We start from the raw sequence: 15,334 nt of genomic DNA, 5'->3' as shown, positions 1-15,334 counted from the left end.
AACGAAAAGAGGTTTGATTAACTAGCTAAAGATTTTAAAAATTAAATTCACTATAAATTCAGGGATTTGGAGATAGGAGAGTGAGTTTGAGGTTGTGAATGAATTAAAATATAAGAGTTGAGAGAAAGAGAGTTGTTTTAAGGAATGTGATGAAAATTGTGTGGTGTTTGATTTGGAGATATGTTGTTTGAAGTATTATGCTTGAAATCGAGATATGATTAGTGACAATTGGATTTGATTGAGGTTTGATGATGTTTTTGAGATTGGGAGCGAGGATAATGATTAAGTATGATCGAGGTATGGTGATGACTAACAATGATTATGAATAAGAATGGAGTGAAATATGTGAATTGAGTAGGCTTGGTTTTGGTTGATTGTGAATGAGTGGATTGAAGTAGTTTAGGGTTGTTTTGTTGAGTTAAAAACTGTTTTAGCTTATGAATCTTTGAAAAGTTGATAAATTCTGTTTTAGTTAAGAACTGATTTTTGGCCAAATTGGCGGGCCGTATCTTGGTCCTCGGAGTTGGAAATTTTATAAAATTATAAAAATTTATTTATCGATCTTTTCAACGGTTCAAGAATGGTTGAGAAATGATTTTTCTGGAAAAAGTTATGAAGGTTTGAAATGTGGACTGAAAAACTTGTTTTTTTACAACATAACAGCTTTTTCCTATTTTGATATGCCATGCGTACACAAACATTGGGCTGCGTATGCGACGTAAGTCCTGTGTACGCGAGCGAACTCCACTGCCCAACCCCTTCGCATGCGAAGGTGGTCTGCGTACGCGAGTTTGGAGAATTTACACTACCGCGTATGTGAACATGTGTATGCGTACACGACCACCCCTATTTTTCTGAAAAGTGAATTTTTTTAAGTTCTCAACTATTTCTCGGGACTTCTAAACCTTTATATCCGATACGAGTCTAGAACCAATGTAATTAAGGATACAGGAGTTAGAAACGAGAGTTAATGGAATGTGATGATGAATGGTAAATGATTATGATAAGGGATGATGATGAATAAGCATAATTAAGATTGAATATGAATTGAGATGAGATTTAAGAGGATATTATTAATGAGATTGAGAATGATATTGATAATGAAATTGAAAATGAGACTGAGTCTGATGAGGTATACTGGTGCACGAAATTGTGATCATCAATGGCGCCAACAACTTGGTACGCACAATTGTAATCTCAACTCTTTGTCACAACTCCGCACAACTAACCAGCAAGTGTACTGGGTCGTCCAAGTAATAAACCTTACGTGAGTAAGGGTCGATCCCACGGAGATTGTCGGCTTGAAGCAAGCTATGGTCATCTTGTAAATCTCAGTCTGGCAGATTCAAATGGTTATGGAGAATTGATAATTAAAAGATGAATAAAATATAAAATAGGATAGAGATACTTATGTAATTCATTGGTGAGAATTTCAGATAAGCGTATGAAGATGCTTTGTTCCTTCTGAACCTCCGCTTTCCTATTGCCTTCTTCCAATCATTCATACTCCTTTCCATGGCAAGCTTATGTTGGGTTTCACCGTTGTCAATGGCTACCTCCCGTCCTCTCAGTGAAAATGGTCCAAATGCGCTGTCACCGCACGACTAATCAGCTATTGGTTCTCGATCATGTTGGAATAGGATCCATTGATCCTTTTGCGTCTGTCACTACGCCCAACACTCGCGAGTTTGAGGCTCGTCACAGTCATCCCTTCCCAGATCCTACTCGGAATACCACAGACAAGGTTTAGACTTTCCAGATCTTAGGAATGCTGCCAATTGATTCTAGCCTATACCACGAAGACTCTGATCTCATGGAATGGAAGGCTCGGTTGTCAGGCGAGGCAACCATGCGTCATGAACCAGGAGGCTAAGAGATACGCACTCAAGCTATTACAAGTAGAACGGAAGTGGTTGTCAGGCACACGTTCATAGGTGAGAATAATGATGAGTGTCACGGATCATCACATTCGTCAGGTTGAAAAATGAGTGTATATCTTAGAGAAGAAATAGGCTTGAGTTGAATAGAAAAACAATAGTACTTTGCATTAATTCATGAGGAACAGAGAGCTCCACACCTTAATCTATGGTGTGTAGAAACTCCACCGTTGAAAATACATTAGAACAAAAGGTTTAGGCATGGCCATGACGCCAGCCTCAAACGTGAACATATAAGTTCCAAAGATGAAAAGTATCAAAATACAATAGCAAAAGGTCCTATTTATAGAAAACTAGTAGCCTAGGGTTACAGAAATAAGTAATTAATGCAGAAATCTTCTTCCGAGCCCACTTGGTGTGTGCTTGGGTTGAGAATTGAAGTTTCCATGTGTAGATACTTTTCTTGGAGTTAAACGCCAGCTTTTGTGCCAGTTTGGGCGTTTAACTTCAGCTTTTATGCCAGTTCTGGCGTTTTGACGCTAGAAATTTTATGCTGACTTGGAACGCCAGTTTAGGCCATCAAATTTCGGGCAAAGTATGGACTATTATATATTTCTGGAAAGCCCAGGATATCTACTTTCCAACGCAATTAAGAGCGCGCCAATTGAGCTTCAGTAGCTCCAGAAAATCCACTTCGAGTGCAGGGAGGTCAGAATCTAACAGCATCTGTAATCCTTTTTCAGCCTCTAAATCAGATTTTTGCTCAGGTCCCTCAATTTCATCCAGAAAATACCTAAAATCATAGAAAAATACAAAAACTCATAGTAAAGTCAAAAAATATTATTTTTATTTAAAAACTAATAAAAATATAATAAAAACTAACTAAAACATACTAAAAACTACCTAAAAACAATGCCAAAAAGCGTATAAATTATCCGCTCATCACAACACCAAACTTAAATTGTTGCTTGTCCCCAAGCAACTGAAAATCAAAGTAGGATAAAAAGAAGAGAATATACAATGAATTCCAAAAATATCTATGAAGATCAGTCTTAATTAGAGGAGCGGGGCTATTAGCTTTTTGCTTCTGAACAGTTTTGGCATCTCACTTTATCCTTTTGAAGTTCAGAATGATTGGCATCTATAGGAACTCAGAATTCAGATAGTGTTATTGATTCTCCTAGTTCAGTATGTTGATTCTTGAACACAGTTACTTTATGAGTCTTGGCCGTGATCCTAAGCATTTTATTTTCCAGTATTACCATTTACCACCGGATACATAAATGCCACAGACACATGACTGGGTGAACCTTTTCACATTGTGACTCAGCTTTGCTAGAGTCCCCAATTAGAGGTGTTCAGAGCTCTTAAGTACACTCTTTTTGCTTTGGACCACGACTTTAACCGCTCAGTCTCAAGCCTTTCACTTGACACCTTCACGCCACAAGCACATGGTTAGGGACAGCTTGGTTTACCCGCTTAGGCCAGGATTTTATTCCTGTGGGCCCTCCTATCCACTGATGCTCAAAGCCTTAGATCCTTTTTATTTTACCCTTGCCTTTTGGTTTAGAGGGTTACTGGCTTTTTCTGCTTGCTTTTTCTTTTCTTTCTTTTTTCTCTCTTTTTTTTTGCAAGATTTTCACTACTTTTTCTTGCTTCAAGAATCAATTTTATGATTTTTCAGATTATCAATAACATTTCTCCTTTTTCATTATTCTTTCAAGAGCCAACAATTTTAACATTCATAAACAAAAAATTCAAAAATATGCACTGTTCAAGTATTCATTCAGAAAAATAAAAAAGTATTGCCACCACATCAAAATAATTAATCTGTTTTAAAATTCGAAATTCATGTACTTCTTTTTCTTTTTTCAATTAAAAACACTTTTTATTTAAGAAAGGTGCTGGATTCATAGGACATTCATAGCTTTAAGGCATAGACACTTAGACACTAGTGATTATATAATAAAGACACAAACATAGATATAACATAAAGCATAATTTTCGAAAAATAGAAAATAAAGAACAAGGGAATTAAAGAACGGGTCCACCTTAATGATGGCAGCTAGTTCTTCCTCTTGAAGATCTTATGGAGTGCTTGAGCTCCTCAATGTCTCTTCCTTGCCTTTTTTGCTCCTCCCTCATGACTCTTTGGTCTTTTCTAATTTCATGGAGGATGATAAAATGCTCTTGGTGCTCCACCCTTAGTTGTCCCATATTGGAACTTAATTCTCCTAGGGGGTGTTGATTTGCTCCCAATAGTTTTGTGGAGGAAAATGCATCTCTTGAGGCATCTCAGGGATTTTATGATGAGGAATTTCCTCATGCTCTTGTCCATGAGTAGGATCTCTTGTTTGCTCTATCCTTTTCTTAGTGATGGGCTTGTCCTCATCAATGAGAATGTCTTCCTCTATGTCAATTCCAGCTGAATTGCAGAGGTTACAAATGAGATGAGGGAAGGCTAACCTTGCCAAAGTAGACGACTTGTCCGCCACCTTGTAGAGCTCTAGGGATATAACCTCATAAACTTCTACCTCCTCTCCAATCATGATGCTGTGGATCATGATAGCCCGATCTATAGTAACTTCAGACCGGTTGCTAGTGGGAATGATTGAGCATTAGATGAACTCCAACCATCCCCTAGCCACGGGCTTGAGGTCATGCCTTCTTAGTTGAACCGACTTCCCTCTTGAATCTCTCTTCCATTGAGCACCCTCTTCATAAATGTCTGTGAGGACTTGGTCCAACCTTTGATCAAAGTTGACCCTTCTAGTATAGGGGTGTGCATCTCCTTGCATCATGGGCAAGTTAAATGCCAACCTTACATTTTCCGGACTAAAATCTAAGCATTTTCCCCGAACCATTGTAAGCCAATTCTTAGATTCCGGGTTCACGCTTTGATCATGGTTCTTGGTGATCCATGCATTGGCATAAAACTCTTGAACCATTAAAATCCCAGCTTGTTGGATGGGGTTGGTGAGAACTTTCCAACCTCTTCGAATCTCATGTCGGATCTCCGGATATTCACTCTTTTTGAGCTTGAAAGGGACCTCGGGGATCACCTTCTTCTTGGCCACAACTTCATAGAAGTGGTCTTGATGCACCCTTGAGATGAATCTCTCCATCTTCCATGACTCGGAGGTGGAAGCTTTTGCCTTCTCTTTCCTCTTTCTAGAGGTTTCTCCGACCTTTGGTGCCATAAATGGTTATGGAAAAACAAAAAGTAACGCTTTTACCACACTAAACTTAGAAGTTTTGCTCGTCCTCGAGCAAAAGAAGAAAGAAGAGAGTAGAAGAAGAAGAAATAGAGGAGATGGAGGGGGGTTTAGTGATTCGGCCAAGGGGGTAAATAGTGTGTGTGGTGTGTGAAAATAAAGGAGTGAAGATGGGTTTATATAGGAGTGGAGAGAGGGGTAGGGTTCGGCCATGTATGGGTGGGTTTGGAAGGGAAAGTTGTTTGAATTTGAATGGTGAGGTGGGTGGGGTTTTATGATGGATGGATGTGGATTGGTGAGGAAATTATGGAGAAGAGGGTAGGATTTGATAGGTGGGGGGTTTTTGGGGAAGAGGTATTGTGGTGGTTAGTGAAGGGTATTTGGGGAAGGGTTTTATGGGGAGGTATGAAGAAGAGAGAGAGAGATGAGGTAGTGGGGATCCTGTGGGGTCCACAAATCCTGAGGTGTCAAGGACTTCTCATCCCTGCACCATGTGGCGTGTAAACGCCCCCTTGCTTGCCAATCCTGGCATTAAACGCCAGGTTGCTGCCCATTTTTGGCGTTTAATGCCAGTTTTTCTCCCTTTTCTGGCGTTTAACGCCAGCTCTGTGCCCCTTTCTGGCGTTAAACGCCCAGAATGGTGCCAGACTGGGCGTTTAACGCCCATTCTGCTACCTTTACTGGCGTTTAAACGCCAGTAAGCTTCTCCTCCAGGGTGTGCTATTTTTAATACTATTTTTCATTCTGTTTTTGCTTTTTCAGTTATTTTTGTGACTTCACATGATCATCAACCTACAAAAAACATAAAATAACAATTGAAAATAAATAGATATAATAAAATAAAATTGGGTTGCCTCCCAACAAGCGCTTCTTTAATGTCAATAGCTTGACAGTGGGCCCTCATGGAGCCTCACAGATACTCAGAGTATGATGATGGCCTCCCTACACCAAACTTAGAGTTTGAATGTGGGGGCTCTATATGACTCTGTATTGAGAGAAGCATTTCATGCTTCCTCTCCATGGTTACAGAGGGAGATCCTTGAGCTTTAAACACAAGGGAGTCCTCATTCACTTGAAGGACCAATTCTCCTCTGTCAACATCAATCACAGCTTTTGCTGTGGCTAGGAAGGGTCTGCCAAGGATGATGGATTCATCCATACACTTCCCAGTGTCTAGGATTATAAAATCAGTAGGATGTAGTGGCCTTCAACCTTTACCAAGACATCCTCTACAAGTCCATAAGCCTATTTCCTTAAATTGTCTGCCATCTCTAGTGAGATTCTTGCAGCTTGTACCTCAAGGATCCCCAGCTTCTCCATTATAGAGAGTGGCATGAGGTTTATACTTGACCCTAGGTCACACAGAGCCTTCTCAAAAGTCATGGTGCCTATGGTACAAGGTATTGAGAACTTTTTTGGATCCTGTCTCTTCTGAGATAATCTCTGCCTAGTCAAGTCATCCAGTTCTTTGGTGAGCAAGGGGGGTTCATCCTCCCAAGTCTCATTACTAAATAACTTGGCATTTAACTGCATGATTGCTCTAAGGTACTTAGCAACTTGCTCTTCAGTAACATCTTCATCCTCTTCAAAGGAAGAATACTCATCAGAGCTCATGAATGGCAGAAGTAAATTCAATGGAATCTCCATGGTCTCAGTGTGAGCCTCAGATTCCTATGGTTCCTCATTAGGGAACTCCTTGGAGGCCAGTGGACGTCCATTGAGGTCTTCCTCAGTGGAAATCACTGCCTTTCCCTCCTCTATGCATTCGGCCATGTGGAACGTGTTTATGGCCTTGCATTCTCGCTTTGGGTTCTCTTCTGTATTGCTTGGGAGAGTACTAGGAGGGAGTTCAGTAACTTTCTTACAAGGATGATTTCTCCATGAAGGGTTATAGGTGTTTCCATAGGGTTCTCCCATGTAATTCACCTCTTCCATTGCTGGGTTCTCAGGATCATAAGCTTCTTCTTCAGATGAAGCTTCTTTGGTACTGCCTGTTGCTGCTTGCATGCCAGACAGACTTTGAGAAATCATATTGACTTGCTGAGTCAATATTTTATTCTGAGCCAATATAGCATTCAGAGTATCAATCTCAAGAATTCCTTTCTTCTGATTTGTCCCATTATTCACAGGATTCCTTTCAGAAGTGTACATGAATTGGTTATTTGCAACCATTTCAATGAGTTCCTGAGCTTCTGCAGGCATCTTCTTCAGATGAAGATATCCTCCAGCAGAGCTGTCCAATGACATCTTGGACAGTTCAGACAGACCATCATAGAAGATACCTATGATGCTCCATTCTGAAAGCATGTCAGAAGGACACCTTCTGATCAATTGCTTATATCTTTTCCAAGCTTCATAGAGGGATTCACCTTCCTTCTGTCTGAAGGTATGGACTTCCACTCTAAGCTTACTCAGTTTTTGAGGTGGAAAAAACTTTGCCAAGAAGGCATTGACTAGCTTTTCCCAAGAGTTCAAGCTTTCTTTAGGTTGTGAGTCCAACCATGTCCTAGCTTTGTCTCTTACAGCAAAAGGGAAGAGCATAAGTCTGTAGACCTCAGGGTCAACCCCATTGGTCTTGACAGTATCACAGATTTGCAAGAATTCAGCCAAAAACTGATGAGGATCTTCCAATAGAAGTCCATGGAAATTGCAATTCTGTTGCATTAGAGAAACTAATTGAGGCTTAAGCTCAAAGTTGTTTGCTCCAATGGCAGGGATTGAGATGCTTCTCCCATAGAAGTCGGGAGTAGGTGCAGTAAAGTCACCAAGCACCTTCCTTGTATTATTGGCATTATTGTTATTTTCGGCTGCCATGGCTTCTTCTTGTTCAAAAATTTCTGTTAGGTCCTCTACAGAGAGTTGTGCTTTAGCTTCTCTTAGCTTTCTCTTCAAGGTCCTTTCAGGTTCAGGATCAGTTTCAACAAGAATGCCTTTGTTCTTGCTCCTGCTCATATGAAAGAGAGAAGAAGAAAGTATGGAATCCTCTATGTCACAGTATAGAGATTCCTTGGGGTGTCAGAGGAAAAGAAGAATGGAAGAGGAGGTAGAGATGAGAATTCGAACTTATAGAGAGAGAGAGTCCAAATTGCTAATAGTGGAGGAGTGTTAGTCTTTAAATAGAAGGATGTGAGAAGAGGGGAAGAATTTTTGAAATTAAATTTAAAAAGATTTTGAAATAATCAAAAGAAATTTTGAAAAATTGATTGATGATTTTCGAAAATTAAAGTTGAGAAAGTAGTTAAGTGATTTTGAAAAAAATTTTGAAATTAGAAAAAAAAGTTATGATTGAAAATTATTTTGAAAAAGATGTGATTGAGAAGATATGATTGAAAATCAATTTAAAAAAAGAAATTTTTAAAATTAAAGTTGATTACTTGACTAACAAGAAATTAAAAGATATGATTCTAGAATTAAACTTTGATCCTTTCTTAATAGGCAAGTAACAACTTGAAAATTTCGAATTAAATCATTGATTGTAGCAAGGATTTTTGAAAATACTAAAAAAAATGGAAAGGATTTGATTTTGAAATGATATGATTGAAAATATATGATTTGAAAAAGATTTGATTTTGAAAATTATGAAAATTTGAAAAAGATTTGAATTAAAAACAAAATCTTACCTCTTGTGCCATCCTGGCATTAACGCCCAAAATACTACCCTTTTGGGCGTTTAACGCCCAGCCAGGGTACCTGGCTGGTGTTTAAACGCCAGTTTTCCTTCCTCATTAGGCGTTTTGAACGCCCAGCTTTTTTTCTGTAATTTCTCTGCTATATGTTCTGAATCTTTAATTCTCTGTATTACTAGCTTGAAAAGACTTAATTTTGAAAAAAAAATTTGAAATTTTTTTATTGATGAGAAACAATCAAACTGCAACTAATCATGGAAAACTAAGATCAAATAAACAATGCATGCAAGACACCAAACTTAGAAGTTTTCATATTAGAGACACTAACAAATTGAAAATGCATATGAGAAACAACAAAAGACACAAAACAAGAGAATTTAAAGATTAAAGCAAGGAAATCATCAAGAATAACTTGAAGATCAATGAAGAACATAATGCATGAAATTTTTGAAAATTAGAAGAATAAAGACATGCAATTGACACCAAACTTAAAATTAGATACTAGACTTCAAATAAGAAACATAAAATATTTTTTATTTTAAGATTTTATAAATTTTTTTGTGATTTTTTTGAAAATTATTTGGAAAAGAAAATAAAGAGATTCAAAATTTTTAGTAAGAATTCCAGGAATCATGCAATGTTAGTCTAAAACTCCGGTCCAAGAATTAGACATGGCTTACTAGCCAGCCAAGCTTTCAGTGAAAGCTTCGGTCCAAAACACTAGACATGGCCAATGGCCAGCCAAGCTTTAGCAGATCATTAGTTTCAACAGCAAGATTGATAGAATTGAACAAGCTCTTGTGATGATAAGTTGAAACCTCGGTCCAAAAATTTAGACATAGTTTCACAACCAGCCAGACTTCAACAGATCATCATGAAACTCTAGAATTCATTCTTAAAAACTCTGAAGAACAGAATAGAAATATATTTTTTTTTCAAAAATTAAAAGAATAAAAGCTTAAAAATAAAATAAAATTACCTAATCTGAGCAACAAGATGAACCGTCAGTTGTCCAAAATCGAACAATCCCCGGCAATGGCGCCAAAAACTTGGTGCACGAAATTGTGATCATCAATGCCGCCAACAACTTGGTATGCACAATTGTAATCTCAACTCTTTGTCACAACTCCGTACAACTAACCAGCAAGTGTACTGGGTCGTCTAAGTAATAAACCTTACGCGAGTAAGGGTCGATCCCACGGAGATTGTCGGCTTGAAGCAAGCTATGGTCATCTTGTAAATCTCAGTCTAGTAGATTCAAATGGTTATGGAGAATTGATAATTAAAAGATGAATAAAATATAAAATAGGATAGAGATACTTATGTAATTCATTGATGAGAATTTCAGATAAGCGTATGAAGATGCTTTGTTCTTTCTGAACCTCCGCTTTCCTATTGCCTTCTTCTAATCATTCATACTCCTTTCCATGGCAAGCTTATGTTGGGTTTCACCGTTGTCAATGGCTACCTCCCGTCCTCTCAGTGAAAATGGTCCAAATGCGCTGTCACCGCACGGCTAATCAGCTGTTGGTTCTCGATCATGTTGGAATAGGATCCATTGATCCTTTTGCGTCTGTCACTACGCCCAACACTCGCGAGTTTGAGGCTCGTCACAGTCATCCCTTCACAGATCCTACTCGAAATACCACAGACAAGGTTTAGACTTTCCAGATCTCAGGAATGTTGCCAATTGATTCTAGCCTATACCACGAAGACTCTGATCTCATAGAATAGAAGGCTCGGTTGTCAGGCGAGGCAACCATGCGTCATGAACCAGGAGGCTAAGAGATACGCACTCAAGCTATTGTAAGTAGAACGGAAGTGGTTGTCAGGCACGCGTTCATAGGTAAGAATGATGATGAGTGTCACGGATCATCACATTCGTCAGGTTGAAGAACGAGTGTATATCTTAGAGAAGAAATAGGCTTGAGTTGAATAGAAAAATAATAGTACTTTGCATTAATTCATGAGGAACAGCAAAGCTCCACACCTTAATCTATGGTGTGTAGAAACTCCACCGTTGAAAATACATAAGAACAAAAGGTCTAGGCATGGCCATGAGGCCAGCCTCAAACGTGAACATATAAGTTCCAAAGATGAAAAGTATCAAAATACAATAGCAAAAGGTCCTATTTATAGAAAACTAGTAACCTAGGGTTACAGAAATAAGTAATTAATGCAGAAATCTTCTTCCGGGCCCACTTGGTATGTTCTTGGGCAGAGTATTGAATTTTCCATGTGTAGAGACTTTTCTTGGAGTTAAACGCCAGCTTTTATGCCAATTTAACTCCAGCTTTTATGCCAGTTCTGGCGTTTTGACACCAGAAATTTTATGCTGACTTGGAACGCTGGTTTGGGCCATCAAATCTCAGGCAAAGTATAAACAATTGTATATTGCTGGAAAGCCCAGAATGTCTACTTTCCAACGCAATTGAGAGCGCGTCAATTGGGCGTCTGTAGCTCCAGAAAATCAACTTTGAGTGCAGGGAGGTCAGAATCCAACAGCATTTGCAGTCCTTTTTCAGCCTCTGAATCAGATTTTTGCTTAGGTCCCTCAATTTCAACCAGAAAATACCTGAAATCACAGAAAAACACACAAAATCTTAGCAAAGTCCAAAAATGTGATTTTTATTTAAAAATTAATAAAAATATAATAAAAACTAACTAAAAACATACTAAAAACTACCTAAAAACAATGCTAAAAAGCGTATAAATTATCCGCTCATCATATACCTACTTAGGTAGATGTAGTGGAGTGATTTCGCTTGCTTTGGGACATGGTGAAATGTAATTGCCTAGGTAGATGTAGTGGAGTGATTCCTCTTGCTCCAATATGTGACACTTTGATAATGATATTTGATCTGAGTTTCGAATACACTTGCTTGAATAGATACAGTGGAGTGATTCTGCTTGCTCCGGGATGCGGTGGAAACTCTGTTGACCCTGGGTTGCAAGTTGTGGCCGAACACTTATACCTTTCTGGATGTTCCTCCTTGAAGATGTAAAATTTCTCATGGTAGATGTGCACACGTTGCGACTGTTCAGGGTTTATTACTGAACATGTTGGGTTTGACTATATAACCGACAAATGAGCTCATTAGCCATAGGACAGGTATGAATCATTTGTATTTGTGTGTATTGTTTGGGTGTGAATCTTGTTTTTGGTCTACCTAATTGAGTAATTGCATCTATATGCTATTTGATCTTATTGCTCTATCTGTATTCTCTATTTGTGTATGCTTTGTATTGTTTTGTCTGTGTTTGAAATCTGAGAATCCCTCATGCTGGCGGTGGTGACGTTGAGGATTTTTCCTGATGTGATGATGTGATGTTTATTGAAAGCTAAGCTTTAATATTGAATTACTGAATCATATGCTGAGAGATTGTGGTATTGGAAAGAGATAGGCTGAGTGGAGTGTTGGATAAAAGCTTGAGTGAGTATGTTGTAGGTATGCCCGATTTCGGATTAGGGTGGGTTGAGTTATTGGGTAAAAAGCCCTTAGGCACGACTTTGGTTCTTTTTGTTTCTTTAAACTATTCACTTGATGGATCTGTATATTAAAGGAGTTTCTTTATGACCTTTCAAATTAAATTTTTCCATAAAGCTTTTTTTCAAAATGTTATTTCAAGGATAAACTGTTTTTATAATGGACTTCTTTCTATTTGCAAGTATTTATTTGCTTTGATGGTATTCCCTTCCCTGCTGACAACCTGCGAGGACGATGTTCTCATCCCCATACAGATTTTCTTTTTCAGTGACAGGTTCAGGAAGCTTTGGTGCGAAGCTACGATTGAACTACAAGCTTATTGTATATGATTGTACTTTATGAATTTGGTTTACTTATTAGATTTTTCCCTCGATAATTATTGTTTTGGTATTTAGAGGTGTAGGATTTGTATTTGAGAAGTTTTGACTAAGTCTATGTATTTAACATTATGTGGATATAATTGTGTGATTAAGGTCCAGTTTGGGTAAATAACTTAATTAAGCTCCTTTTGAAAAATAACTTAAACAATAAATGACTATATTAAAAGTAACTTAAAAATAAGTTATTTTGTGTTTGGATTTTTAGTCTAAAAGTGCTTATTTTATAAAAATATAGTAAAAAGTAGTAGTATTATGAGAGAAGTCATTTTTTTTACTTCTTTATAAGCTCCTAAATAGCTTCTTAGAAAGTTGCAATTTGGTTTTAAAAATTATACCAGACATTAATACTACTACTTTTCATATGTCAAAAGCTAAAAAAAGTTACTTTTGAAGCTTCCCAAATGGGCCATAAGTGATTTAAACTAAAGACTTTTCGTTTTTATAATTAAAAATTCGGTTTATATTCGCGAATGCTCAATATTAAATAAATATAGTATGCAATTAAAGGAGTAGAGGTAGGTAACGCTTAGACTTTTAGTGCGATTATGAGGTGCTAGAAATTAGGTGTTACACTTCAACCCGTGTCTTCGATGATCCCTGGTTGCCGCCACCTTACCCCTTCAGTCTTTCTGATTCACCTTCAGGTTCAATTATGCACAGATTTAATAATCTCCTTAGAGATAATTTGAGTTGGAATCAAAATTTGTTTGAAGATTTGTTCCTCCTGAGATCAATAACAGAATACTCTCAATTAAACCAAATGGAAGCGAACACGAATTACAGTGGACTTTTAACAAGTCAAAAGAGTTTGATGTAGTTTCAAGATACAGAATTGCATACCAATTTTTTCATGTGCCTTCTGAGTTACATATCCAAACACAGCTCAACACCTTGAAGTATGGAGCAGTATATGGAAAATTCAAGTGCCACACAAAGTTCAAATCTTCATATGAAAAACCCTCCACGAATGCTTCTCAGTGATGAAATTACTCTACCACCGTTTCTGAAAACACCAATCCAACCTGACTTAGATGTTACTTTGATGTTGAAACCATTACCCATTGTATTTTCACATACTCAGATTCAAATAAAATTTGGGAGAGTAGTCCACTAAATCAGATTCCAATAGTTAATCCATTCAATAATTTCATGCAAGGATGAAAATCAATTATTTTCTACTTGAAGCAGCAACGGAGGGGAGAGAGGGATCAATAGTTACTGGCTAATCTTTGCTGGAGTGTGTGAAAATCAAGAACTTCTTTGATTTTGAGAACACCAAACCGAATCCCATGGAGGTAGTGAGAATAGCTACCGTCTCTGCCGCATCGGTGTCGTACCAAGGGCAAAGTGCGCCTGTGATCCTTGCATTTTCTCTTTTTTTACGTTATTTCTTTCTTCATCTATTAGCAATTATGTCTGCCTTTATTAAAACTATTAGTTTCAGTAATGACTTTGGGAGTCCCTTTTTTTTGTTGTGTTGTAGTCTTATAATTTGGACACGTATTTTCTTTCTCAATATATCTAAAAATTATTTTATATATTATCATTTATGATGCATGGACACTGATATGGACACAGGACACAACACGATGCAGGATAAACAAATTTAAAATTTTATATGATACGGGAACATGACATATATATAAAATATAAAGTATTTTTTAGATAAATTGTAATGATATTTTGATGTTTTATTAATATTAAAATATAACTTAATTTTTAATTATTTTAATAGTTTTTGTAATTATATAAAGTATTTAAAATATTTTTTGTTTTAATAATTAATAATATATACTATTTCTAAACTCATTTCAAGAATATATGTTGAAAATAAGGCGAGATACGTTGACACGTAATAGTATTTAGGTGTGTTCAAGTATTTTCAGAGAAATTTTTTTTGTTAAAACACTGTTAGATCCAAAAAATACGCGTGTCCATAGTTATTAAAACCAGACCGGACCGGCCAGTTCGACCGAAAAACTGGTAAATTGAATCCAATACCGGTCCGGTCCAAGCTTATGACCGTTTAAGGCAGAGAACCGGTACAAACCAATCAAAATCAGAGCGAACCAACAAAAATCGATGAAAACCGGACTGGACCGAGCTGCTTGGTCAAAGTTGAAAGTAAATCTACCATGGACCAGCCTTCCAAAATGCTTCACATAAGGTTCGAACTCCTTTCTCCAGAATGCAACAAGTATGGTTTTACCACCAGGCTTCAATGTTTCTCATTAATATATATACAAATTATAATATATATAGCAATCTTTCATTTCACTTCTATTCAATTTATTTTAAAATGAAAGTCACTAATTTTTAAATTAATTATATTTTATTTAAGTATAATTTTATTAAATATATACAAATTAAAAGGATAAACAAAAAAAATTTATTAATCGCATTTTTTTCATGATTATATGATGTCTATTAATATTATTTTTTCAATAAATACTTGTAATATATAATAATAGGTAAAACTCACATGCAATTGTCTTTATATGAAGTTGATAGTTGAAAATCGCTAGATGATATTTAGTTAAACTGGTCAAATCATTTAAGGGTTCTTAAATATCAACTTCACAGGAAAACAACTGTATGTGAGTTTTTACCTATAATAATATAATAATAAAATGAATATAAACTAATTAATAAAGTATTAAAATTTAAAAATTTATAAACAAAATAAAAATACTAATAATAAAGAAAAATAATTAAATTTTATATAATTATTTATTTATACCGAGTTAA

This window comes from Arachis ipaensis, chromosome B3, assembly GCF_059453495.1.
Source record: "Arachis ipaensis isolate K30076 ecotype BB chromosome B3, ASM5945349v1, whole genome shotgun sequence".
Classification (NCBI taxonomy): Eukaryota; Viridiplantae; Streptophyta; class Magnoliopsida; order Fabales; family Fabaceae; genus Arachis; species Arachis ipaensis.
This window is presented reverse-complemented; position numbering follows the sequence as displayed.